This window comes from Mus caroli, chromosome 17 (assembly GCF_900094665.2).
Source record: "Mus caroli chromosome 17, CAROLI_EIJ_v1.1, whole genome shotgun sequence".
Lineage (NCBI taxonomy): Eukaryota > Metazoa > Chordata > Mammalia > Rodentia > Muridae > Mus > Mus caroli.
The window spans coordinates 9357536-9385055 of record NC_034586.1 but is presented as its reverse complement, the minus strand read 5'-3'; the positions used below and the strand labels follow the sequence as shown (position 1 = coordinate 9385055).

The window sequence follows — 27520 nt, the reverse complement described above, 5'->3', positions numbered from 1 at the left end:
GTGTGAGTGGAGCTGAGACACAGGTAAGCATTTTTACCCCAGGCAGGTGAGGCTTTGTGGATGAGCACCAAAATGCTATGAGGTCACCTCGGGCTGCTGGTGCTAAGATTTATGATCTTCAGTGATGTCACACAGCCTTCTAACAGCACTGCTCTGCTCATCTTGAGACCTCGAAGCAGGAAGCAGACAGCTGGCAGGCATCAGATCCTGTTTCAGCTTCCATCCACTCAAAGCCTTAAGGAATTGGGTTCACAGCCCGTGAAACCGAGATCTCTTCTATGTAAAGCTGAAAGAAGCATGGAAGTAGACTCTTTACTCTCAGTGACTCATGGGACACTGGCCATTTGAGATCCAGAGGGCTCTAAGGTGACATCAGGGACCTTTCACACTGGTGCCAATCTTTAAATTTACCAGCACTATCAAGATATTATCCAGTTAGTTCCTGCTCACACAAGCCTCTGACTGACCCATGCTGATGTCACCTGTTGGTATCAGGGTATCAGCACTGCAGATCGGCTCTGGACCTAGTGACATCACACATCGGTGACAGGAACCCGCACATCTGTTGCCAAGGCAACCGCCACACATTCCCAGAATCCACTTGGCTCACCTCCCAACCTTTACCTGCAAGTGGCTAATGTCACTATCCAAATAAACAGGCAGATCCCTCTGACACCTCTCTACCCCCGCACCCTGCTCCTTCTTCTTCTCCACCACCTTTGTCCTTTTCTCCTATAATAAACCTCTGACACATGGAACCGTTTTGGCCTGGTGTGGTCTGTTGGGATGAGAGGTGTACTTCTAACACAACAATCGCCCAATGTGTTTGTATGCATGTTTCCCCCCCATGCCCTAGAGAAGATGCAGAAGGAGGCTATAGCCTGGCCGAGTGATGTTCCCAGGGGCTTCTACAGTGTGTGCTTTGTGTTTATTAAGGATTACTGCGTGTGCTGCTGAGTTTACATTTCCCAGAAACTCTCTGGGCAGGCTCTGCTGTGCTCCACATTTCACAGGAGCAGTAAAGAGATACAGAAAACTTAATTCACTGGACCCAGAACCACACAGCAAGTGAGTGGGAAATGCCACACATGGAGGAGGCTCACCACCGAACAAAACATCGCATCCACTTGCAGTATCCTGACCATTTTGAAAGAGAAAATGATTTCTGAACATGTACCTGAGTTTTGCTTTAAGTTAAAAAAAAAAAACAAAGAAACAAACAACTAAAGTCATTAGAAGATTTAATTCAAGTTAGAGTAGTTAGGATGGGGGACTGTGATGACCAGAGGTTTGTGGTACCTAGGGTGGCTCTGAAGTGTTCTTATTTCGCCCTGTGTATAGCAAGAGCCAGGCCCATGAGGCACCCTGGGCCCTCCCAGTGTGACTCCTGCTGAGGCAGCTTCTGGGCCTGGCAAGAATGCAGGCTCCAGGCTCACCCTGCTCTGCTGACGCAGGTCCTGCCCTGAGCCGTATATCCACGGCAGGACACTGCCTCTGAGCTACCCTAAGCCCAAGTTCTGTGGTTCACAGTCTTTGAGACTGTGGCTATGATGTAACAGGTGGTGTGGTTAGCTGAGCACAGTCACTGATGCTAAGATGGCCTCCTTGGCACTGGTGCCAGAGCCACGGCCACTTGGCTTTCTCCTTCTTTGAGTCTCGAAATGGGCTTGTCTCTCGATGGCTTTTCCTAATCACTGTTTAAAGGGGAAAGTTTGGCTGTTTAATCCCGGGGCAGGAGAACTTATCCCAAGTGCCTGGAACAAGTGGTGTTGGGCCATGGTGATTCGCCAGAGCATCCAGCACACTTGCTAGGTTCTGGGGTCACTGTACCACCGTGTGTGGGCTGTGCCTGGGCATCTGCATTTACAAAGCTATGGGGGTTGAAGTCACACTGGGGGCTTCTGGCTCAGCATAAAGGGAAGCTAAGTAGCCATATGGCAGACTATGGATGTCCCAGGAAAGAAGACGGTCAAGGGTGGACACTGTAGTAAGTAGAAACCCAAGAAAAGCTGCCTCTGCTGACAGACAGGCAGGCAGAGGGAGCCCCAGGACCCAGACACAAGTGTCCCAGTATCAGTCTCTGGGCATGGGCTCAACTGTGTCATGCTTTTGATCAACCCTGTGCACCCTAATTTTAGATAAATGGATCCACAAATCCTTCTTGAAGCCATGCTATCAAGGTTACAATCCCTGCACAAATCCAGATGGGTGCACCTGACAAGCCAAACAGCCTGCCAGGGCCTATTATGTAACTTACTACTGAAGTCACAAACTAGCTTGGCTTCCCAGGGCCAGGCTGTAAGCAGACAAACAGGTTCCCCCAGGGCCTGGCCCTGGCATCTAGCATTGTGATGTAATGCACTTGGAGAAAAGAGAGTCGGGAAGTCATGAGCTGTCTCCAGAGAAGGATCAGGACCCCTAGCCTTTCTGTGGAGGAAGAATTCTTCCATGGTAGACAGACCCTCTGGCATTACACAGGTTGTTCCCTCTGGGGTAAAGGATGCCCCTGGGCCTCTGTCAATGAGAAACCCAGAGCAGCATCTGTGATTGGCTCTGAGCACCAGACTGGGCAACTACAGGGAGCTCAGAGAGCCTGGAATTTAAATCTTACATAGACAGAAGGCTTAGGAGTTCCCAAGACTTTGGAGTCTTTTAATCCCTGGAGAAAAAAGTAGAAAACCATTCATTCTTATTCGTCAAGGAAAATGATAACTGACTGACTGACTGCCGTCCCTGAGCTCTGTAAGGCTGCTGTCCCCGGTCGGTCACCCAGACCCTTCTCTCTGAGTGGACAGGGGCACATTGCCTCACACTTCAGGAAGCACATCCACCAAGGAGAAGGGACTGCTGGTCCCAGGGCCTCCAGGTTGCATGCTGTGGACTATTACACACTTCAAATACCAAAGAGTCTGAGACTGACTTGACAACAGACAACACTGCATTGAACACAGAGAGAAACAGGTTTTACAGGACATGTGGGAGTCGGAAAAGTGGGTGAGAGAGCAAAGTCTCGGTACAAGGGAAGAAACAGAATGTTCCTGGAACCTGGAGTGGCCCGTGAGGTTGAGGTTAAATGCTAAGCATTTCTGTTTTTAAAATATGTTGTGAGCTTTTCCTCTTGGTTATAAGCTGAGGCAGATTTTAAAATAAATGCTGCCTGCGTTTCCTTCCTTAGGGGAGAGTGAGGAGACCCTCCCCACACCAAGCTTTCTCCATCTTCCAAGCCTAAGTCACCTCTGTCTTCAAAATATCCCCTGCTGCAGTTAACATAAGGTCTTCCTCCCCTGGAGTCCTCATCCTTCCAGAATGAAGAATTCTAAGAACCAGAAAAGTTCCAAACACCTTCCCCAGAAGCGCGTGCCCGCAAACAAAAACCCCACAGCAGTACTGAGAAATTCAGGGTTTTAATTGTCTTTATTGATTTATGCATTATCTATATATTTCTAGGCAAGGTCTCATTTAGTCTAAGCTGGCCTCAGATTCAGTATGTAGCTGAGGATCTCCCTACCTCTACCTACTGAGTACTGGGATTGTATGCATGGTACCGCTTGGCCTGGTACCATGCTGCCTCTGAGCTGCTCTAAGCCCCACTTCTGTGGCTCATAGTCTTTGAGATTGTGGCTATGATGTAACAGGAGGTGTGAACCCCAGAGCTTTGCGCATGCCAGGCAAGCACGCTATCAAGTGAGAGACAGGCCCAAGCCACAAGAATTTCAGGTTCATTGGTGCCTTAGCCCTGAACCCTGTGCAGGAGCCCCATGTTCACAGCCATCCATCTGTGGCCTAGGCTATATCCCTGTGGCTTCTGTTCCAGCATGCCTCCCTGGCTAAGGGCAGTGACTTGCAACCATTAACTAAGTGGCCAGAATTTTGTAACCAGCCATGTCTTGCTGCCAGTGTTTCAAGAAGTTGAGTCAAACTAAGGGACAATGTTCTTTTCCATAGCACTGAAGTCAACTTGATCCTCCAAGCGGTGGGCCCCTTTTCTAGGTCACCAATGGCATTGGCCACAACAGCCATTGACAAGGAAGGAGGGGGCGGCACTATTAGTAGCTAGTCCACAGATGTATGACCTTGTCTGTACCCATTTCCTTTAGGTGACCGGCAATCCAAGGGCTACAGGTCAGTGTCATGTCCTTAGCTTGGAGAATGGGTAGCAGAGAAAAGACACTACTGGGATGCATCCGCTCAGAGCATGACATAGAGCACCCCGAACTCTAAAGTTGAAGCTTGTGTGCATCCTTGCTACAGAGGGCTCCGTGCCTGGGTGACAGGGTTGTTCATTAGGAGACCTTTTAAAGGGAAGTTCCTGGGGCACCCCATCTGCACTGGAACTTCAGCTTCAGAGTTAGCCTGGGAACCAGTGGGTCCCTCCTCAGTGAATAGGTGTTGGGGTCTCCCTGGCTCAGTCATGGGTGGCTCTTCTAGCCCAGAGCACTGGATCCTCTCTGCGTTCCTTTCTTCTGAGCACCAGAGCCAATTAGGGCACAGGTGTGTGCTGCTTTCCACCTGACTAAGGACATACAGCCTTGTGGTGGCTTTTCTCATAGCCCCTCCCTTCTCTTCCAGTATGTATTCACACAGACACAAGCAGATGCACACACTACCAACGCATCTGATACAGGTATTAAATAAACATGATTTCATAACCTCCACAGGCAAGGACACCCAATCAACCTAATAACCATATAAGAAGAAATGCTTGAAAGTAAGAGTTAGTTCTCTCTATTTCATTTCAAATAGGCACGGCCACACTGTTCATCATTTAAACCACTCAAACTCGCAGTAAATAGGCTCATACTGGCGTTGCTCTAAATACATTATTTATTTTGTTAAAAAATTTATAGTGTGCTGCTCATCAATAATGCAACCCACAGGAGAATGCAAACTCACTTCAGGGCACACCTCACCTGAGGGCTCCTCCTCCAGTCCCTTTTGTAACCAGGCTGGCCTATGTGAGAAACTGGCAGCCAGGTGGCCAGAGGAGGAGAGGTATTCTACACTCATCCACCCACCGAGGTAGCGTGGCAGCCCAGGGCCTCGTCCACGTCACTGCTCTTGGCTTGTGGTAAACCCCAGACCTAAAGACTTTGTTATTCTGTTGGAGTCTGAAGTTTGCAGAACCAGCTGCCGAGGGATTAGGAGCTGTGGGGGTGTTGCAGGACCTGTTCTCAGGAACACACCAGTCACTGACTGTGGAGGGAGTGGGGCAGAAGAACCTGGCATAGTGGGCTTAGATGATCTTCGCAAAATCCCCAGAGCACAGGTCTTGCAAGTCTAACACATTTTACATGGTCTCACCAGGCGTTAATAAGATCCTATTGGGTCTAACAGCTCTCCATCACCCTCTAAACCAGCGGTTCTCAGCCTTCCTAACATTGCGACCCTCGTGTTGTGGTGACCCCCAACCACAAAATTATTTCATTTCCACTTTGTAACTGTAATTTTGCTGCCATTATGAATTATAATGTAAATATTTCTGATGGTCTTAGGAAATCCCCATGAAAGGCCTGTTCAACATCCCATAAGGGGGTCATGACCCACAGGTTGAAACCACTGCTCTAGACCGAAGCCAGTACTTAAGCAGTCAGTGGAGTGGGTCTTTGTTCAAGACAGAGTTAAGACCTGACTAGAAGTGCTGCCTTTAGACCCAACCAACACCCAAGGGACACAGGCTTCACTCCACAGGGTACCCCTGCCTATGCCTCCTCACATCCAAGGATGAGTGATCAAGTGGGGGAGACTCTTCAGGCTGACCCTCCTGGCTTGTATGGGCCCAGAATCACCTGCGTTCCTTTCCAGGTTTAGCAGCAGGCGGCTGTCAGTCTTTGTGGAGACAGCACGGGCTCCCCCAGCTAATCATTTCCACTTCCCACGTCACAAGACCATCTTCTTCCGCCAGACCAGTATGTCAGGGGTCAGTGCCAGACCCGTCTAGAGCCAGGGCATGAAAGCCAGCTTTGCTGGGTCAGAATCTCCAGACCTGGGCTAAAATGTGAACCCAGGAGGAGCTAACAGACCAGCAGCTCAGGAAGCAGGGCCTAGGCTGCCTCTTTTTTGTTTTGGTTTGGTTGGTTGGGTTTTTGTTTTGTTTTGTTTTGTTTTTTGAGATAGGGTTTGTTTGGTTTTTATTTTATTTTATTTTTGGTTTTTCGAGACAGGGTTTCTCTGTGTAGCCCTGGCTGTCCTGGAACTCACTCTGTAGACCAGGCTGGCCTTTAACTCAGATCTTTGCTGCCTCTGCCTCCCAAGTGCTGGGATTAAAGGACTGTGCCACCACCGCCTGGCTTAGGCTGCTTCTTTAAAAAAAAAAAATTAAGTTGGCAATATGAATTTATTGTTTATTATTATTTACTCTTGTATATATGCACCACACATATTGATCATGCTCAGCCCCACCTTCTACCAACTCCAGTCCATGCCCTCACCACAAATCTCCCAATTTCATGTCTGTTTGGTTTGGTTTGTGAGCCATATAATAAGTGACCATGTAACGGTTTGGAGCTCTGGGGGGGCTCAGCAATGGGAACAACTAAAACCAGTGACAAACTGGAGTGAAGGAAGGAAGGGAGGGAGGGAGGAAGGGAGGGAGGGAGGAAGGAAGGAAGGATTTCATGATTTCATAACCTCCCCAAGCAAGGACAGTAATCAACTTAATAACAATACAAGAAGAGGGAGAGTATAGGGGACTTTCAGGATAGCATTTGAAATGTAAATGAAGAAAATAGCTAATAAAAAATTTTAAAATATATAAGAAGAAATATTTGAAAGTAAGGATTGGTTCTTTCTATTTCATCTAAAATAAGCACTGCCATACTGTTCTTCGTTTAAACCACTCAAACTTCCTCCTTCCTTATTCCTTCTTGCCTTCCTTTCTTCCTCCTTTCTTCTTTTATTCTTTTCTTCCTGCCTGCCTGCCTGCCTGCCTTGACCCAGGGTTTCTCTGTGTAGCCCTGGCTATCCCAGAACTCACTCTGTAGACCAGGCTGGCCTTGAACTCAGATCTTTGCTGCCTCTGCTTCCCCAGTGCTGGGATTAATGGCGTGTGCCACCACGCCCGGATGAGTGACCTGGATTTTAAATGAAATCCGCTTCAGTTGGAGCTCACCATCCCGTGGGATATAATTTCTAGCTTCTGTCCTGAACACAGCCCCCTATTTGACAGAGAGGAGCCTATGCTATGAGTACTCATCCCAAAATTTAGAGAGAAACTGGGTCTAGAATTGTGTAATGTGTCAATTTCATGGGAATCCACGGCTCCACGATGAGAGAAGGGTTGAGCGCCATTGCGATTCCTCTGACTTGGGTTCAGTCTACAGAGCTGTGTGACAGTGGTGCTCAGAATCCGCTGGTCCCTGGTAGGGAAGGGTGCTGCCACATACCCAGGTCTGCGTGCATCAGTGCCAGCCGCACTTACACAGGGAAAGCATGCCTCATGAATTCTGAAGTCCTCCCATCCCGCCCAGACCAGGTCTCTCTTATCTGAGGTGAATCAGAAGCACGGGGATTTTCCCAGCAGGATACAGAGAAGACTTCCATCACTGTGCTTAGACAGGGTAAGCCAACTAGCTTTCACAAAATGCTTGGAATTTAGCACATCTACGTGTGATCCACCAGAACTTCCTGTCCCAAAGCTTGAGGGCAAGAATACTGAAACTTTCCAGAGTTGGGGGTGGGGGTGGGGAGTACCAAATGAAGAGCTGCCTCCCCTCCCCTCCCGTTTCATCAGACTTTAATTTCCACAATGAGATGTTTATATTTTTATCTTCTGGGTCCAAAGCCTGTAATCTCTGGAATCCAAGACCTGGTCTCCCACCTCAGGTTTAGGGCCTGCCCTCTGCCCTCTGTCCATGGCAGGCTGTTTAACACTTCTAGCTTTTTTGGCTTTCTTATCTTTGGAGGCAAGCCTTTTAGGAGATAAGCTAACATTCCTACGACAGGCACTCCCTCACCCACGACCCCAGAGGTGTCTCCATTAGCTGGTGATGTCTTTAGACAAAAATGGATCACCAAAAAGTTACCTATGATGTAACCTGATAGCTGAAATAACTATTTTGAAATTACTCAATAACTGAAATCTCAAACCATATGGAAGTGTCGGCATTCCAAAGTGGGGGCTATAGGCTAGGGGTGAGGATGGAGGATGCTGAGGTTGTGGGTAGAAGCTGAGTGGCTCAGGCTTCTTTAAATAAGCAAAGATGGTTCTTAACCCTCCAACCCTGGAAGGGGGTGGCACTGGAGGAACTTCATAGCTCTTTTAAAAACAGAGTTGAAAACCACCACTGACAACAGAGGGAGGTGGCACACATTTGTAATCCCAAACTTGGGAGGCAGAGGTAGGTGGATCTTGGTGAGGTTGAGGCCAACTTGGTCTACATTGTTTGTTCCGGGACAGCAGAGAGACCCGGTCACCCTGTCTCACAACAGCAACAGCATCAACAATAACAACAATAACTACAACATCAACCAACCAAGCAAGCAACCAACCAAAAAACAAACAAACAAACAAACAACCCAAAAAACCTATAACCAGTCCCCAGAAAGAGGCTTGCCTGATGCATTCCAGTTTCTTCATTCAATCACAGATGTTGAGAATTCATCCCTGAATATTTTGGTTTTGGCCATATCCTTTCGGAGGCAGCCTAAGGATAGTTTATAGCTTAGAGACTGTGGGGAATAAAGTCATATGGAAGCTATGGTTGCTGTAGAAAACTTTCCTGAAGACAGAGGTCTAAGTGTGGGTGATAGGAAACTTATAGGCCTTCTGTTACTTCTCACAGGGAGTAGACAGCCTCTGGAGTTAAGAGAGCTTAGTCCAAGGCGCTCTTACACCCAGAGACAATTGTGACCTTGGTGCTGTGATACTCACAACAATATTCCCACCCAGAGATGCTTCTGTCTTCAGTCCTGGGAGCTGAAGTTCAAGTTTAGGTCCGTGTGACTCCGTGCTGTTAATCCTCACACTCTGTGACAGGGCAGCTGAGGCACGCACGGCTTAACCTCTGTGGTGCCAGTTGCCACACTGTGAGCCCTTTCTGCTCATAGATGGTTTTGCAACTATGACACAGGATAGATTGCTCCTCTCTTTCCTTTGTTCTCAGCTTTTAGTCGTTTTCATTTTCCGACATTTCTGGAAACAAAATTATATCGGTCATCAACAAGAGAAAAGGAGCCAGTAGACAGATGATGTGATGCAGTGCAAGGAATGAGTTTATGTGGCTGTTGGAGATGGGCAGTTATACAGGGCAGGCCACCAGTCAGGACCGGCTGGACCACTGTCACAAGCTGCAACCCCTGTTGATGGAGGTGTTCTTACTTGGGAGCTCTCCATGCATGCCTGAGTGCCTTCAAACTGATGATCAAGCCCCTCCCTGAAGCTTGGTGATGATGGATGCTAGTTGAAGTAGTTGCTTTCGCAGAGTTGGCTGCGTCTACAGAGTGTCTGACCAAGTGATAGGAGCTGAGCCCAACCTAGATGACACGTGAGCTAGCTCTCACAGCCCGCCCTTGGCAAGTCAGCATCAACCACAAAGCCACTCTTCTACCCACAATGGTTCTATCACTTATAACCAAACACACAGTTAACCATGCTTTCTGGGAGCACACCGAACATCGGCTGAGAGTCACTCTTCCCTTTGACACTCTTCCCTGTGTGTCACAAACTGTCATGAGCAGTTGCTTGCTGTCAATTCATCTCAGGTGAGATGAAGAAAGAAGAGTGGTGTAGGTACAAACATTAAGAATAAAATCAGGAAGAAGTCCCACAATAGTTCAGTCCCACAACTACACCTGGTCGTGAGGTTCAAACCAGTATTTATAGCTACAGATTGTGAGTGGCTTGTAGCGACTGTGACCAGTCAACTTTCAAGTGTTGTAAGCTGACGATTGTTAAATGTCAAAGAAACCCAGGACAAATGGCTGAGGTACCTATTAAGATATCAAAGAGGACACTGGGGGCCAGGCTCTTTCAGCGTCTCAAGTACCTGTAACAGAGTCTTGGCTCCTCTCAGGACTTCTCACCCCTGCAGTCTGTCCTCTCTCCTCTGAACTCTGCTTCCCTTCTCCCAGCTTCTGATTCTATATAACTCAGCCATCTTGGCCATGTGCTCTCTTGGTTTTCCTGTGCCCTCTAGCTTCTCATTCTCGTGGTTCTTCTCCCTCTCCTGGTCCCCTCTCATGTTCACTTCCTCATATCTATAATAATAATAATAATAATAATAATAATAATAATAATAATAGCCTCCTCAGCCATACACCAAAAACTTCCTGTCCTCATTTTCATTCGATGGTCAGTGGAAACTGTGCTCAGGACTTTTTTCTAAGGTTGGGAATCCTTGCTATGGTATCTTCCCATCATGCTTTGCAGTGCAGGGGCCAGCCATGTTACAAAAGAAGAGTCAACACGTTGCTAAGCGTGATGCTCAGTGTGTTAGGTGTATTATTATTTTTTGGTTATTATTGAGACAAAGTATTATGAGTGTTCTATGCCAGGAAACTTAGAAGCATTTGTGTTTTTCTCCAATGTCAGAACTTATTGAATTACAATAAATTCACGTGCTATGTTGGTTTCTGGTGTTGTCATTTATAAGCTGCAATTTCCCTCGATTGCCTCTCTTGACAGTTCAAGTGGACCACACGAAGCACAGAAGCCATGCTGAGCAGACACACATCGGGTGGTCAGATAGCCCTAGGTCACCATCATCTGGTGGTATTTTTCTTAGTTGGGTCCGGGTGAGGGTGTCGCAGCCCTTGTTGGTTTGGTGTGTTTGATAGTTTCTTGGACCTGGCTTTTCTGATATGATTTTAACATATCGCGTGTTCAAATGTTCCCACCCTAGCTATGATAAGTTTATAGGGTGGTACCCTTTCAGACGGTAGGGTTATTATTTGTCAGTCTGTGCCTCATGGTTGGTGCTAGTACACAGTGCAGAGCGAGGTGCAGAGTCATTGTGTCTGCATTTGTACCCAAAATGAAGGCAAGATCTGCTGCGTGAAATGGAGTCAGCCACCTAGCTACAACTCAGCTGGAAAGCCCCTGGGTAGATTACACATATGAACTAATTTAGAGCAGGGGGCACAGCCTGATCCCCACACATAGTAACATCAAGTAGCCCAGGCTGGCCTTAAAATCATGATTCTCTTCCCTTAGCCTCCCAAGACACATGATTACAGATATGGACTTTCCTATCCAGCTTTGTGAATTATTCATTATTTATTTTGATGTTGGTATTGAATACAGGCAGGCCCTCATACATACTAGAGGCAAGTACCCTACCATTGAGATAAATGTATTTTTTGACTTAATCTTTTCAACTAATGATAGATTTGTTGAGGTAACACCCTCTTCCTGGTGTAAATAGAGGACATCCTCTCTTCTTCTGCAGTCTACCGTGCTTGCTCCCTTCGCTCTCACCAGGCGCTCACCTTCCTTGGCTGTCTGTTGAACTTCTAAAGGGTCTAAGCCATTGGCTGCACCACTGAATTAAAGTCTAGTCTTTCAGTAATCTTTAACTCAAGACCTGGCTGTGACAAGAGCAAGAACTTCCCGAAGGGAACTAGCTGCTCCGTCCCAGGCTCCTCTTCCTGGCTGTGCTGGAGAAGCAGCCTAGCCTTCCCCAGCACCATCCTCAGTACCCCACAGCCAGCACCATCCTCAGTACCCCACAGCCGGCACCATCCTCAGTACCCCTCAGCCGGCACCATCCTCAGTACCCCGCAGCCGGCACCATCCTCAGTACCCCGCAGCCGGCACCATCCTCAGTACCCCGCAGCCGGCACCATCCTCNCCTCAGTACCCCGCAGCCGGCACCATCCTCAGTACCCCGCAGCCGGCACCATCCTCAGTACCCCGCAGCCGGCACCATCCTCAGTACCCCGCAGCTGCAGCCGGCACAGGCCCCCACCCCCATTCTTTGCCTGTTGACTCAGATACATGAGGACCCCTGAGGGGCCAGATGACATCTTAGCTTCCAGCTGAATGAAGTCATTGTTGTCATTGCTCCCTGGTGGAAGCACTCCTCCCCATGGACCCAAGGCCTCTGTCCTAATAGAGCCAAGGTCATGGAGCTGGGAAGCAAATATTTTGTTAGCGGCTCCCTAGAGGCCATGGAGAGTAAAGCCAACTCTTCCACTCTTTAGCAGCAAGACAAGGAAGTGGCCATGTTTTCTTGCTATGGATGAAGATGAACACATTTGACCTTTTTTGTCATAAAGAAACAAATGGAATAACGAAAACATTAGGAATGTGGGCATCGCAAAGCCAAGGAGGTACCTAGAGCCTCTGGCGTCTGCTCTTCTCTTTCTGCATCACCCACGACACTAGCTTTTCTGCTGTGCTCACCCCAGCAGCACATGCACGCACGGGATTGGAATCTATTCTTTTACATTTGCATTTCTCCCACATAATGCTTCATTCATTTAGTTACTAAGTTATCCACACATCCCATCATCTGCTCACTCAGCCTTCTTTCATTCATTTACTTACTTAACAAGTGTTTATTGAAAAAAATTCTGAGCACTGTTCTAGGTGTAGAGGGTTATCCTTGTAAACCAGGCATGTAACGATCTCTGGTGTTATTCACCTTGACACCAACAGACTGCATTGGGTGACAAGGGGTGTTTGGGGGGGGGTGAAGAGGTGGGTGATAAATAGAATTTGAATTTCATAAAAAATAATTTTTTTTTCTGAGACTGGGTTTCTCTGTATAGCCCTGGCTGTCCTGGAACCCACTCTGTAGACCAGGCTGGCCGCGAACGAAAAATGAAAATTTTAACCTCAAAAGATCAAGACAATTAATAGGCAAGGCAAGACTGAGAGGAAGCTCTGCATGACATGTGACTGCAAGACTTGGATCCAGGCTGAGGCGCTCCAAACCAACAATCACGGGGCAAGACACCATACAGAAACCAAGAGGATGAAAGATGCTTGGCATCGTGCATCAACACAGAGGTATCAATTAAAGCCGAGGCGAGCATCATTAGGGTGACGGTGACATTGATGAGAGGCCTGCACAGACTAAAGTCAGACATGCACCTCTCAAGGCCAAAACTGTAGCTTGGTGGTAGAGCACATACGTAGTGATAGGTTCTTTTTTTTTTTTTTTTTTTATTCTCCCTTGGTGACACAAAGGCCAGACTAGAGCAGATTAAATGTAGCTAAAGGCAGGTTTATCAGGAGGCAGCTCTTCAGTGGGTTCACCGATCTCACAGGTAGAGGTCAGTGAAGTCACACATCCAGGGGGTTTTATAGAGCTTAGGTGAGAACTGATAACTTATCAGCTAGGAGCTGGGATTGTGCCCTTATGTGGTCAAAAACTGAGACCCTGGGTGAGCACTCTAGAATGTGTGGCCGGAAACTTGGAAATAAGGAGTGATAGCCTGTTAGCCTGGAGTTTTTTTCCCTGTGAGGGAGGGGTTGGGGGAAAACCCTGGGGCGAGCAGGGGTTCCATCCTAACACTTAGCATGAAGCTCAACCCAGGTTCGACCCCTCTCTCCCTAAACCAAAAGCCCCCCAATCCCAACATAGATCCTCCCTATAATCTAACAATTCCCCTCTCACCCAAGGAAACAGAGAAATCTGCATCCACTCAAAGGCTTGTTCTGGAATTTACAAGGCAGACCAAACTGGAAACAATCCCAAATGGGAAACAAAATGTCCAGTAATCAGGAAGTGAGTTACCAATGGCATGGTGTTCACAGCAGTAGGACACCATTTAGTAACAAAGTGACAGATGGCAGACATAAACAATAGCATCACTGGGCACCAGAGAAGCCAATTGTGGAACGCCAGACTGTGTGGGGCATCTGTGTGGAGGCCTGAGCTGTAGAAACAGCAGAGGAAGGTTTGATTGCAAAGATGTGATAGAGAATTTGGAGTTGATGTATGAGAGAGTGACAATCCACGGAACATGCAGGGACTCTGTTTATCTTGGGTGGATGATCCAAAAATCAAAGGGAGAAAACGGGTAAGTGCTTGGCTCCTTTTCTCTTCCTTGAGTTCAGCTTGAGCCCCTTCTCCTGTGGAAGGCAGGAGCTCCCTCAGGCATGGACAGGCTGGACAGCTGTGAGCTGCCAGCCTCTCCTGAGCTCTAGGGTTTGCCCCCCTCTGACTAAGGGCGAGTGCTTTGGAACTCAAATTCCCCCCACATGTGTGCTTTGCACGCTTCACAGGTGGACTCTAGGAGAAGTTCAGCAAGGAAAACGAACTGTGACATACAGGCTAGGTCAGGCCCTCACAAACCAGATATGAGACTGCTGCTCACACCCAAAGAGACTGGTGAAAATGGGCCAGCAAATAGGTCAATAGGCTCTGCCTCTCCCGTCATGCACTCACCATCCCCATTCTTCTAGGGTGTGAATTTGTTGCAGAAAAACGTTGAATGTGAGCAAAAGTGTGAAGAAAATTAACCAGTATGACTTCGGTAGTCATCCCTGGGTTCCTCCTCTTTGCTCTATGCCTTCTTCAGAACTGTGATTATAGTGTATATTCCATGTCAACATATTTGTAATTAATACATACCAAAAAGGATACATGCAACTGAGTATTATTTTACAATGCAAGGCTTAATTACGGCATGGCATTCCACCTTATGAAGGTACTATAATTTACCAAATTGGGTATGTGTTATTGGAAAATCTCTCCACACTTTCTAAGATCTTGAGCATTTGTGCTTGTAGGTGTTTTCCCAACATCTCCCAAGGGTGGGGATGCCTTTCAGGGTGTCCCAAGAGCGGGACAGCTAGGTGACTCCAAGGAGAGCTTGGCTAGGCTCACCCAAGGAGAGTTGGCATCAAAACTTGGGAACCAAACAGTTAACAGCAGCCAGTACTGGGTCACTGTGGTCCTCTCATTCACTGGAAGACAGTCTCTGAGCCAGAGGAGACTGTCCTGGCAGGACATTTTATTTTGAAAAATCTATTCAAACAATTGTTTTTTTAGGGGCTGGGATGATGGCTCCAGTCAGTACTTGCTATGCTTGAATGGGGCCCTGAGTTTAGACTCCCAGTATCCATGTTTAAGCCAGGCATGGCTCTGTGTGTGTGTCTGTGTGTCTGTGTGTGTGTGATGTGACCCCAAAGCTGGACGTGGGGCATAGGGAGTAGAAACAGCTAGAGCTCACTGCCTAGCCATCCAATCAACTTGGTAAAATCCAGGTTCAGTGAGAGACTCTTATCTCAAAAACTAAGGTGTAGAGTGACTGAGGAAGACACTCCACTCTAACCTCTGGAATGCACACGTAGACACATGCAAACACACACGGAAATGTACATATACCACCTCTATACAAACATAATTATACCTTGTGGGATGACAAGCAGCTGCTGAGTAAGAATGCAAACCGTAGTGTTGTTGCTCTGACTTCACGGAGTCTGCTGTTCTGGTGCGCAAAAAAGGATAAGGTGTTCTGCTGACCAGAGGGACTGGCAAAAAAGTGATCTAGGGAGTCTCTGTCACTATTCAGGTCCACGAAGGTAGGCAGGCTTGCTGGCATGGTATGTCCTACAGAAGGTGGCAGTCTCCTTCATCTTTGCAATGAATCCATTTCGCCCCAGGTGAATATCTGTCCAAAGCAGTGTGGATATTGTGGTTACCACTTCAAGGTACAGCATTCCATTGTGCTCTCTTTACTGACATAAAGTGGGGTGTCAGATGGACCCTGAGGTCCATATAACAGCTTTGGTATCAGTGCGGGCAGAACCCATAATTCCCTTTTCTATTCAAGTTGCCATGGACCTTTCCCATTATGGATGGGGCCAGGGAAAGTGGAGCTTTTACATCCTTGCATCCCCAGGCTCTGCTGGCAGCTCTTTGGTTTGAGTGGTGGCTTTGGGCCACCCACACCTCTGGATCCCTAGAGAAGTGTGAGGGCCTCTTCAGGTCACACATCTTTTCAGAGGAATGGTAGGAGAAGAATGTTTGCTCAATTTAAAACACAGATTCTCAGGGGCACAGATGGCTCAGCAGTTAAGAGCACTGACTGCTCTTCCAGAGGTCCTGAGTTTAATTCCCAGCAGCCACATGGTGGCTCACAACCATCTGTAGTGGGATCTGACGCCCTCTTCTGGTATGTCTGAAGACAGTGAAGGGTGTACTGATATACATAAATAAATGAGCCTTAAAACAAACAAAAACTGTGGACTCTCCATCTGTGTGGCAGCAAGCCTTGGTGGCAAAGGTCCTTAGCACAGTTGCAGGCTCAGCTCTGACCTTCATCTGTGTCTGGTACCAGCAGAGGGGCAATCCAGCTTCCCCAGTGAGATCCCCAAGCCAGGGTTCAAGGAACCCACTTCACTTTGTCTCCTGTGTGCTTAGTGCATTGGGCGTTCTCCAGGATGGGCTCTTTCAGCCAAGAAGCACGGGCTTCCAGCTATCTTATGGGCTGACATGAAGAAGGCACATACACACAGAATATCAGAAAGGAGATGAGTAACCAGAAGACAGCTGAACGAACAGGAGAAAGCCTGCCTCACCTGCTGCAGGCAGGCCTTTGCAAACCTTTGCTTTGTAGGCAGTTCCAGGGCTCTCTCTGTAGAGCTGAGAGCAGGGTCTCCACAGGAGGGGCTTACATATGTGAGGTCAGAGCAGGCAGGGGTCAGCCAGGAGGGCTCTGAGGAGTTATTCACATACTTTATTGTCTCTTCAGACCCTGACAGCATGGCTGGGCTGGATGCCAACAGAAGGTGTAAACTTCTGTCGCTCTCTTTTGGAATCCTGGGGAATCTGCAGAAGCTCTCTGGGGTGAGGACACCCTGCTCACTAACTTCACAGGTCTATGTGTTAAACACAGGACCCTGGAGCAGTCTCTCAGAGCTCCACCTCTGCATGCTGATTGTGTCCTGAGGGGAGTTGGATGGCTCCAGACACCTCAAGGTTCTGTGCCGCTCAGGCCTCAGAAGCCTTGCAGTATCAGGCTCTACTGAGGCTGCCTCTAGGTCTGAGGCCCCAGGGACCAGGACACACCCTCCCCGTTCACTCAGCTTTCATCCAAGTGGATTGGAGCTGCCGCTGCGAAGCATGGAAGAGGGCGGAGCTAGCCAGTTCCACATTCTGCAGGCTCACTGGGGAGTAGCTTTGAAAGTACTGTAATTTAACCCAGATCGCAAGGGCATTGCAAGTTCAGGGCACCATCCTGGGCACTGAAAGGCCTGTTTTTGTTGTGGCTAATGGGTATGGTTGTGAGTAGGGACTTAAATAGCCTTTTCCCTCCAGGATAATGGCCAGACACTGTCAGGAAGTTGCACAATGTCAAATCTGAGTCCAGGACACAATAGAGTTCAAAAAGATAGAGTGGAGTAGGTTGAATGTCAGCCTCTTTGGATGAATTTAGGCCTTTGTCTAAAATGAGCTGTTTGGCCAGAAAGCCCACACTTGTGCAAACACTGAGAGAGGCCGAGTCCACTGTGGAGCAGGGATAATGGAGAGCCAGCAACTTTAGGAGGGTTCTTGTATCCATTCCCAGTCATAGTCTTTGAAAAATGCCTTACTTCGGAGGAAGAGGATCAAACAGTGGGGCTGGATATGGGTCAAAGGTTTCAGGAAGGCTTCTGTGTCCACACAGGACTTCCTTCCTCGCTCAGGGAATGTGACAGGAATCCCCGCCCAGGACTGTGTTTGCTCAACAGCCTGGGCATAGTTTCCAAGTTGGAGTTCCCCACACAGGTGGACAGTGTGGGAGAAGCTCCTAGAACAGATGACTAGATAACAAGGGTGAGACAGAATGGTCGGACCAGGAGGAAGGACCGTGGAATTCAGCGGGTGGAGGGGCTGACAGGCAAGGAGATGAGGAATAAGGTTGAGCTCGTGAGTTTGGGTGTTGGAATGTAGAACCGGCAAGCTGTTGCGTTCGGGCACACTGTGCCACGGGGGCGTTGATAAGGAAAGCTGAGTGTCCTTTCCTGCCTCTCTTCCACTTTGGGTTTGTCCCCTTGTTCCATGTGACAGAGAGTCAATAGTCTTGGACACAGCCTCAGGGGACAGCAGAGGGACAGTCTCTACAGTGGCCTTCCTGGGTATGGCCTGTCAGATCTATAGTAGGGAAGAGGAACGACAGGTCACATGAAGGACAGCCCAGCCCAGACAGAGGGCTTCTGTACACAGAGGGAGGGTGGACACACAACTACACTCAGACACAAACATCCCTCAGTTTCCCGGTCTCTAAAAAACACGTGAATTGCCGGGCAGTGGTGGCACACGCCTTTAATCCCAGCACTTGGGAGGCAGAGGCTGGCGGATTTCTGAGTTCGAGGCCAGCCTGGTCTACAGAGTGAGTTCCAGGACAGCCAGGGCTACACAGAGAAACCCTGTCTCAAAAAAACAAAAACAAAAACAGAACATGTGAATTTAATATTTTATTGAATATCATTTGAGACAATATACTTCTGATCCTGTGGCTGTCACAAAATAGGCCCCAGTAAATGGCAACTATCACCAAAAATGTTTTTAATTATACTTAGTAAATTACATTTGCTCATGCATGTGTGCCATGTGATGTGTGTGGAGGTCAAATGGCAGCCTGTGGGAGTCTATCCTCTGCTTCCACGAGGGACTGAGCTCAGGCTATCAGGCTTGGCAGCGTATGCCTAGAGCCAATGAGCCATCTCTCTGGCTGTGCTATCTTTAAAAATGACTTTATTCTTTTAGAGCATTTTTAGTCTCACAGAGAAGCTGAGAGGAGAGTGTAGAGATTTCCCATGGACCTGCTCCCCTCAGGCAAAGCCTTCCATTGTCCCCAGTGTTTCAGTTGTAGTGGTGAGTTTTTGCTACACCGCTTTATGCTTCCGGCTGGTCGTGCTTCCCACCACCCAGGAGATCTTTGGATCCAAGAATGAAACACAACACACACACACACACACACACACACACACACCCCAGCTTATTTTTGAAGTGCCTTCACTACCTCAAAGGCTAGGCACTCCTAAACCACTCACCTGAATTCTCACCTGGTTGGTTAGCTTTCTCTCCTGCAGTTCCTTCGTCCCATCGTCCCATCCTTCTCCCCCAAGTCATGGGGAGTTTCGTTCTCCTCCTGCCTACTGTGTCCCAGCCCACACAGCTCTAAGGATTCCACCCCGGCTCCCTTTGCCCAGGCATTGGCTGTTGGAATCTTTATTGATCCATCAAAAAACCAGTTGGGGACAAGAACCTTTAGCATTGGGACACACAGATTCCTGGTTGAATCAAAGCATTAGAATCAATCTCCAACACTCAATAGTACGTTTGCTGCACAAATGAGTGTCTACCTACCCACCGCCACCCAGAGTCCACATTTGGTTAGGGTTTACTCTTGGTGTCCCTTGAGGGTACAGTGACTTTTCTTTGTACATGCAAATTCTCACTGAAAGTCCCTGGCTTCTGCCTGTTCACCTCTCCCATGTTAGCTTTCTACCAGTGTAACAACCTACTTGAAATTATCAATCTCACAAAGGAAAAAAAAAAAGGGCTACTCGGGCTCCCAGGGTCAGAGGTTTGAGTCCCCAGCGGATTGTGGGTTGTGACCAGGAACTCATGAGAAGAAGCTGTGCCTGCAGGGACTGCTTGGTGGATTAAAGCTTTTAGAACTGTGGCAGAACTGGAATGTTGCAGGTCCAGAGGCCAATTACTGTATCTCAGGCTAGCTTTAGCCCTCTGGAACAGCCAGTTATTCCTTGTCCACTTCTGTGCAAGAGCTAAAAACCTATGACTAATAGATAAAAAACCTTTTGGAATCTATTAACAGACTACTGGCTTTCGCCAATGCCAAAGCTAAGACTGCCATCATATAGCACTTTGGGCTGATAGGAAAGCAACTCCATCTTGCTGTTACTACCTCTCTGATGTCCCCAACAATGGATTTTAAACTTGCCTTGATTTATGACTGTCATTTTTATGATTTTTGTAAAACTATAAAACTTCATGAGACTGCTTTCATGTTGAAGCTTGGAATTTGGAGTCTGTATTCCTGAACCATGGTCACTCAGACTAGCTCCAGAACAAACTTATCTCTTACTTCCTTTAAGACAATAGTTGTGGTTTTTGCACAGATGGTTTGTTCGCCTCATGTCAATCAGGAGCAAAGACCCAGACAAGAGCCTGGAGTCCCAATATTCCTCAGTCATTCCACACTGCCACATCTCACACTTTTTCCCACCAGGCCTCACTTTTAATAGCACCAAGCCAAGGGCCATGCTTTCTTTCTTTTCTTTCTTTTTTTAAGATTTATTTATTTATTATATGTAAGTACACTGTAGTTGTCTTCAGACACTCCAGAAGAAGGAGTCAGATCTCATTACGGATGGTTGTGAGCCACCATGTGGTTGCTGGGATTTGAACTCAGGACCTTCGGAAGAACAGTCAGAGCTCCTAACCGCTGAGCCATCTCTCCAGGCCCCGGCCATGCTTTCAACACATAGGCTTTTGCAGAACATCCAAGTCCCAAGCTGCACTTCCTCCCACGTAATCGCAGATAGCCACTGGCCTTACTGAGGTCAAAATACTGTAGAGCTAAAGTTAAGATTGCTTCTTCTAGGGCTGGAGAGATGGCTCGGCGATTAAGAGCACTGACTGTTCTTCCGAAGGTCCCGAGTTCAAATCCCAGCAACCACATGGTGGCTCACAACCATCTGTAATGAGATCTGATGCCCTCTTCTGGTGTGTCTGAAGACAGCTACAGTGTACTTACATATAATAAATAAATATTTTAAAAAAGATTGCTTCTTCTACCGTGTAAGGTTTTTATTTCCTGTCAAGCTTGAGAGATCATTCTTTTTTAGTGTTAACTGAGATTCCACTATTCATTCAGCTGTAGCACGGTTTTTTTTATTTGTCTGAAGGCCATCAGGGTTACTTTTGATTATGAATAAAACTGTATATGAGCTGCCACGTGAAGCTTGATAAGTTCCAACTCCTTTGGAGTTAGAGCTCATGGATTTTTCAGCATTAGGTCTGCTGTAGCTCCGGGTTCCTGGAGGAACACTTTGTTAAGTCAAGGAAGTTCCCTTCCATGCCTCATTCTCTGGGGGCAGGGAGCTGATATTTTCATAGATGAGCAAAAACGGGTTAAGGAGAGCTCACAGGGTTTAGGAGAGCTTACATTTAGAGCTGGTAAAAGGTACTCATGTCAAGGACATTCCCAGTGTTCCAAGCAACACGTCGAGTGTCCTTGTGAGAAGAAACCCAGCCAAAGGCTACAAAGAGCTGACCTGGGATTGGAGCCCAGTTCACCAACAGGCTGTTATTTTCAAATTTCTTCAGGAGAAATTCCTCCAGTGGGGCTGGGAGGAAGGAATATAAGTGTCTGATAGTACCCCAAAATAGGGCTTCAGTGGATGCTAGGAAACTCACCGTGGACCTAAGGTCCTACCAGCTGGCTTCAGGCCTATGACTGCCACCTATGTGTGAGCTCAGCCTAGCTCTGGAGCCCAGAAATACTCAGGGAAAGCAAGTAATGACCCAATTTATTTATTTAAGATTTATTTATTATTATATGTAAGTACACGGTAGCTATCTTCAGACACACCGGAAAAGGGCGTCAGATCTCATTATGGATGGTTGTGAGCCACCGTGTGATTGCTGGGATTTGAACTGAGGACCTTAGGAAGAACATTCAGTGCTCTTAACTGCTGAGCCATCTCTCCAGCCCATGACACAATTTATGAGAAATGCTTTTCAAATGTTTTCTCTTGAGATAAGTCTGAGAATGAGAGGTGGGGTAGAGGAGGTTCCTTCTTGTGTGCTCAGGTGACCTGGTATGGTCTCCTGCGACTGGCTGGTGCCAGATCAGGTGACCAGGTATGGTCTCCTGCGACTGGCTGGTGCCATACCAGGTGACCCGGTATGGTCTCCTGTGACTGGCTGGTGCCAGATCAGGTGACCAGGTATGGTCTCCTGTGACTAGCTGGTGTCAGAACAGTTGAGGACACAGAAATCTTGCTTTATGAACACTGCTCAGTCTCAGTCTAATGACGATTGAGGATTCATTACTGTTTTGAAAACCACACTAAGGAAGTTATATTATTATAATCTCCTGTTTGACTCTAAAATCTTGGAAGAGAGTAGAGACGGGTTCACAGATGTCCCTCCCACAGGATTCCTTAGCATAATTCTGTGTCCCTCTTAACTGGGAAAGCTGGGAGTTTGATGTTGCCCCAAACTAGGTCAGTGGCATCTTGTCCTACCCCAGTGGGGACTGTCTTGCGTAGATCATGGCTCTTTATCCTGGATTTATTTTCTCCACAACTGGGTAAATTCCTGCCAAGCTAACAGCTGGGGAGCCAGCACCCCTCTACATTTATTGTCTTAAGGGGTGGCACGGTCTTTGTTAGGTAAGGCTGCTGGCTTCTGGGCAGGTTCTTACTAATATATTTGCAAATGAGAAGAGAACTGGAGAATGGAGATCCAATTTGAGATCAGTCACCTCAGATTTTCTCTCTGCATTGCCCACAGAGACAGGAAGGTTTACTACAGTTGAGCAACTTTCTCTGCTGGCTCAGGGACCTGCAGTGCCAACAGGAGCCACATAGTCCCACTCTTTCTGCACAGAGTACAGGTCTGTAGAGCCCGTTTCTGGGAGTGGGTTCTTGTATCATCTGGCAGTGTCAGACAAACCCCTGTGAGAGTTACACAGACTGGTGCCAGGGACTTGGAGTCTGAACTCTGCACCACAGCTCTTGTACCTAAAGAATAGTGGACATCGCAGCAGATATCAACTTAGCCAGGCAGAAGTTTGCTGTGAACACTTCACTTACTGAAACAGCTCAGCCAAGCTGTGATGGAGGCTGGGGAAGCTGAAGCTATCATGAGCCTGAGCTGGCCCAGAGCCCAGGGCTATCAGGTTTCATAAATGCCATAATATTTTGATGTTGCTTGTTTTCCATATAACCCATGTTCTTTAACATGTCCAAAATTTGTAATTGATCATGTCTTTGTGTCCCTTTAATCAATAATTTTGTTTCAATTTCTTTTTGCTCCCCAGGTAACAAATACATTTTGAAAAGTCCTGGAAAAAAATGAACGCCATTATTAATAGACATTCAAACTTAACACCTAAAGTTATATTTTAATTTTCAGGATAAGAAATGGTTTTCATTTTTTATTTGTTTATTTATTTTTTATTTCTTTACTTGTTTGTTTTTTGATTTTTCTGAGACCAGAGTTTCTCTGTGTATCCCTGGCTATCCTGGAACTCATTCTGTAGACGAGAATATTCTCAGAGATCCATCTGCCTCTGCCTCCCATGTGCTGGGATTAGAAGTATGCCACCACCATTCAGCTAGGAATGGTTTTCAAAGCAAAGCACATTCCTCATGAAAGTGAAGACATGGAAAACTGACATATTTGATGATGATTTTGATACTTAAATTTTTTTCTTAATAAAATAAAAGCCTAGACATCGTGACCTAGGCTTTACTCCGAGCTCTCTCCAGGTGGATCTCTGTAAGTCTAAGGCTATTCTACTCTAAATTGTGCGTTCTAGGCTAGCCAGGGATACATAGTGAGGTCTTGTCTCTCTCTCTCTCTCTCTATATATATATATATATATATATATATATATATATATATGTATATATATACCCTTATTGTTGTTGTTGTTGTTACTGTTGTTGTTGTTTCACTACAGTGTATAGTATTAGCACATGTACACAAAAGCCCAAATCGGTGTCTTGCTTGCTTTGACTAGCGGCCAGTACCTGAGTGTTAGGTGCTCTTACCTGTAGGTGAGGCCAAGAGAAGCAGGATACTCTCTCACAGGAACAAGCTGTGGGAAATCCTGAGCCATGCAGGCTGAAGACCCCGAGCTCCCAGCTGCAGGCAAGTGCCACCTTGCTTTTTCAGCAGGGTGAGGGTCAGCCCTGAACTGCAGCTCAGGGAAGTCACAGCAACAACCGGAGACACACAGTAGCTCCTCCTCCAAGGCTGCATCCAGAGAACCACCTTTCTGCTGATTAAGCACAGGGATTGCAGCCTTCTGGGTTGATGGAGCAGACTCTCTCCAGAGGACCATATAGGTGACCAAGATCCCAGCCCTTTCCTGGGAGCTAGTTAAGGCATAGATGGATCCAGGATAAGCCAGGCAGACATACTCTACAATGAGACAAAACAAACAAAACAAAACAAAACAAAACAGGACATCCCTTAAGTATGCCTTCTAACCATTCCTGTCTGGAATTGGAATTGAATTGTATTACTTGTTTCTTGGGAGGCGCAGACAACAATACTGCATCAGGCTGTCCTTATCTGTGTTTGTTGATTGCATTATTTAAACATCCTCCTTGGATTGTCCTGTTACTTCCCTCCCTTGTGAAGCCTCTTGACTTGGGGGAGGGTTACAGGGCAGATGTTAGGGGCCTGGGTATGCGTCTCTGCTCTGAACCTCTGGTCACTTGTGTGGTCTCGAGCCCCTGGGCGTAGTGAGGATGTGGACCAGTTTCAAGGGCAGCGTGGAGCTTGGGAACAGGAGCTTCTAGGGTGGAGCTGCCTGATGGAGCTGCAAACTCTCCCAGGCAAAGCCACAGGGTGACTGGGTCCAGCACCACTCAGGGCCCTGCTGCATGGGTCTATTCATCTTTGTCTATTCCTTGGGCTCAAAGGGAATTCTGCAGCATCACAGGTGCCCAAGTTTCTGATTTGTCAATCTGCTGTAGGCCTGAGGAGAGCCGGGGGGGGGGGGGGCTCTAGAAATGGAAAGCTGATGCCAGTTATCAGGGAGGATATGGAGAATGTCGTCATTAAATTTGGAACTTAGCAGAGAAGTAGCTCTGGGAATTGACAAAACTCCGGTACCCCCTGGGAGGTGGCAAAGTTAGGCACAGGAGTTAGAGACTTCCTGAACTGACACTTAAGGAGATCACTGGGATGACCAGGTGTGGCCACTCAAGGATAAAATGGCTTGTCTTTAGAAGAGTTCGGCACAGAGAACGAGCAGGAGGTTAGAAGAAGGTGGGTTGGAAGGAACCACAGGTTACAAAGACAATCGTGGTCAGGATCAGGCCTTCTCAAGAGAAGAGGGGTCAGGACAACCAAGAGCCATGGTTCCTTTTGTCCCCTTTGCCTCTTGTCTGGACTGGAATGGAGAAAGACTTCCTGCCCATCCCACTGCCACATCCCTGCATGAGAACTGCAGGTGCCCGGGGATGACCTGTGCTAGTCCATCTGAAGATGTGGGGACTAATGGAGCTCCTATCCTCCTCCAGGCATAAGACTTGAGGGCACAGGGAGGAGGGCTGAGTCAGCCTGTGGCCTGCTGACTCTCACACTGGAGAGAAACACAGAACAGGGACTCTGTTTTCTGGTCGTCCCGTCCCCCCACACCCCCTCGCCACTCCCTCCCCCCCCCCCCCGGGCAGCCTCGACTGTTAGCCTGCGCAATGTCAGGAGAGAGTTAACCAGCTTGTACCCATTCAGATCTGACAGAAGGGAACAAAGTAGACTTTTATCTTAACTTCTATGCCTTTTCAAGAAAATCACACCCAGTACTGTTCTTTTTCAGAGAAACTGGTGACCAAAGGGCTGTGGGTTCCATGGCATCCAGTGGCAAGGTGGGGTAAGTGGCACTACTGGGAGGAGTGGGGCTTTGGCCGGTGACCTCACTCATTTTAGAGCAGACTCAGTTTCTCTCTGAGCATGAGCAGGCACACAGAAAAGGGGAGGGAGGTTTGTCGCACCCAGAACTCACCCTCTCCCTTTGCATCCCATCCAAGGTTCAGCATTGAATTATGTTCTTTTCTGTGCCTGGGGTTAGCATCCTGTGGTAAAGGGGGAATAATCCATCACACAGCTAGCCAGAAAATAGTAAATACTCATGGAGCTTGCCGATAAATTATTTAGCACACACATAAATTCTGAAAGGGCCTAGATGAAGGCAAATTACCATCGTGTTTAAAAGTCATCTACTGCGGGGCTCCAGCTGTCCCTCAAGGTTTGCAGAGCCCATATACCAGACACTTCTGAGGTATGTCTCCTACGTACAGCTGGACCTCAAGTCGGGCAGCTGATTGTTCTCTGCCTCTAGGACTCAGGTCCTTTCTTTCTCTCATGCCCAGAGTCCCAAGTACATAGCTTCTGGCTCCTGCATTTCCTCATGGCGGCTGCAGCCGCTTACCTCCACTCCACCTTCCTCCTTTAAACAACCATCTTGGAAGTCTCACCCTACAATGTCTTACAGCACAACCGCCTCACACAAGGGCGAGTTGTTGCTCTGGTACCCATGGGATTTGTGGCTATCCCGCGGGACAGGAATGACTGTTAGCTACACAGACCTTATCCTGTGACCGAGTGAGGTGCAGAGTGTTTGCATCTATGCCCTGTCCCTTTCCCATGTCTTCATGGGCCACAGCCCCTGTGTGACGTTTCCCACACCAAAGCTTATGTGTCTGATTGGTTGGTTGATGACATCATTTGCTGTGGTGTCTACACTGCTAAGTGCAGTACCTGGACCACGGGTGTGTATGTGTGTGAGTGTAACTTATAAGGAAAGAATGAAGGATTAGCACACCATGTATTTCCTTTCCTATGTAGGTATCTTTGCAAGCAAGTTCCAGGAAATATGAGGGCAGAAAGGGAGAAGGCAGTTGGGGGTGGGGGAGGAATCGCAAATCAAGATTGCATTACCCACATCCTTCTGTTTTGTTCTACACCCTGCAATTTCGCCAGATGATCACTTTCCTGATTAAAGTCCATTGCTGTAATGACCAGCTTCTGCTTAAGCCAGAGGATCCCCCCTCCCACCCCATTTGTTTTTTGAGATAGTTTCACTATGTAACCCTGGCTAGTCTGAGATTCTGTGGAGGTTTCATTTCTCTGTGAAGAGACACCATGATCAAGACAACTCTCATAAGGACAACATTTAATTGGGGTTGGCTTACAGGTTCAGAGGTTCAGCCCATGACTATTAAGGAGGGAGCATGGCAGCATCCAGGCAGGCATGGTGCAGGAGGAACTGAGAGTTCTATATCCTCATCCAAAGGAAGCCAGGAGCAGACTGTCTTCAGGCATCTAGGAGAAGGGTCTCAAAGTCCTCTCCCACAGTGACACACTTCCTCCTACAAGGCCACACCTACTCCAACAAGGTCACACCTCCTAATGGTGCCACTCCCTGGGGCAAACATTCAAACCTCCACAATGCCCAGGCCAAAGGCCTTTTTTTTTTTTTTTAAAACGTATCTCTCCTTATATTGCTTCAGTAACTAAAGCTCCCCTGATGAAGTGTGGAGAGGGTGAAGAAGGGCATGTGTTGGCCTTATATGTGAACACAAACATGGAGGGAGACGACCTGGGTGAGCTGCTGTATCTGGATAGAGCCTGTTCTTTCCTTTCTCTATGAAGTCACCAGTGCTCTTAAGAGAATAGGCCTATATTTGAATACACTGTCTCTGTCTTCAGACACACCAGAAGAGGGCATCAGATCCCATTACAGATGGTTGTGAGACACCATGTGGTTGCTGGGAATTGAACTCAGGAACTTTGGAAGAGCAGTCAGTGCTCTTAACCCCTGAGCCATCTCTCCAGCAAAGACCAAAGTGTGGACACTGTGCACCTTCTCAGAA

At 47.6% G+C, this 27520-nt stretch overlaps 1 long non-coding RNA gene across 2 annotated transcripts; it reads right to left on the bottom strand.

Annotated features, from left to right (window-relative positions):
* Positions 1 to 271: 271 nt before the first annotated feature.
* LOC110283866 lies at positions 272 to 19049 on the bottom strand. 2 transcript variants are annotated; one of them, XR_003835277.1, is made up of 4 exons: positions 18929 to 19049; positions 15301 to 15561; positions 8870 to 9130; positions 272 to 286 (listed from the first exon to the last, which is right to left on the bottom strand). It is a non-coding gene; the product is annotated as an uncharacterized LOC110283866 (long non-coding RNA). The 2 variants fall into 2 exon arrangements; XR_002376883.2 differs by lacking the exon at positions 272 to 286 and having other exon boundaries at positions 7013 to 9130.
* Between the last annotated feature and the right edge of the window lie 8471 nt (positions 19050 to 27520).